The sequence below is a fragment of the Arachis ipaensis genome, chromosome B8 (genome assembly GCF_059453495.1).
Source record: "Arachis ipaensis isolate K30076 ecotype BB chromosome B8, ASM5945349v1, whole genome shotgun sequence".
Taxonomy (NCBI): domain Eukaryota; kingdom Viridiplantae; phylum Streptophyta; class Magnoliopsida; order Fabales; family Fabaceae; genus Arachis; species Arachis ipaensis.
In genome coordinates this window covers 138,946,189-138,947,451 of record NC_142443.1, presented here as the reverse complement: position 1 = coordinate 138,947,451, position 1,263 = coordinate 138,946,189, and positions in this window count along the sequence as shown.

The following is a 1,263-nucleotide window of genomic DNA, read 5'->3' as shown; positions in this document are numbered from 1 at the left end:
TTAATCATGAATAGGAAAATAATCCATAAGTATAAAGTTTGGATAAAAACTTTAATTTATTTCAAATCCAATTAATTGCCTTTAATTATTTTTACTAAAAATAATTTTTGAAATTAAAACTATAAAAAAATATATAATTTGAGATTAATTCAAAATAGGACTTTTCAAAAGTCTTGAGTCTTACATTTGTTGGTGGGACCCAGAACTGGATGGCCCCTAAGGTGCAGGTGGGGCCACTGGAGTCTCCGCCTCACTATCTCCCGATATGTGATCGGGCTCATTGTCCGAATCATCTTCCCGTATCGCGTCCTCAACGTGATCCGCCTCACCACCACCAACAAGACCAGTAATCAAACCAGGTGAGTTAGCTGCTGGTGCTAGAACAAGTGAAGGTGCTGCTAAGAGACAACCAGGTGCAACGACAAGCATCGAAGTCGAAGCACCCCCCACTGTCGTCGACTAAGGATTTGGCACTGAAGCCCCGGAACTGTCGACACGGTCTTCCAACTTGGCAAACAAATCGTGTATTCTCACCTCCGAAAAACTCCGCCGACAATGAAACAAGACCTCTATGTCTTCATCCGACCCTACCACAAATAATTCATACTGCACACCACTTGACACAACTACCATCGGAATCTTGTAGAATACCTTCTTCACCAACTTGGCCCCACACAACCCTGCCTTCTACAATATGTTCCTCTTCAGATCCGACAAAGTATCAATCAAACGGATAAAAATGCTCAGTGATTCTTTATCAGTGAACTTAACACCATGCCTATTACCTTTTTTTATTTATTTTACCAGAGTAGTGGACTAGAACCAACAAGCTCTCCTCACTATCCATTTGTGAAAGTGTGAAAATAACTCTCCTCAAATGCCCCACTCCCTAACTTGAGTGGTATATATAGGCGAATTTGACAAAGCATAAACCGCTAGACCCCTGTAGCGATTTATGCACGTTTGCATCATCACACATAAACAGCGACACCCCTACCGCGGATTATGTGATGATTTGCTTCGAACGTAATCCGTGACACTCTATAGCGGATTACGTGCATTCGTAAACTGCGAGACTCCTGTCGCGGTTTACATAGTTTATAGAAAAAATACATTTCGGTATCCATTTTGTAAAATATGTATCCTGGTAAATTTGGAGGCCAGTTTATTTATTTCAGTAAATTGCCCATAAATAAATCAAATTTGATTAAAAATAAACTAAACAAAAAATACAAATTAAAACATAGGGCAATTTACCAAAAT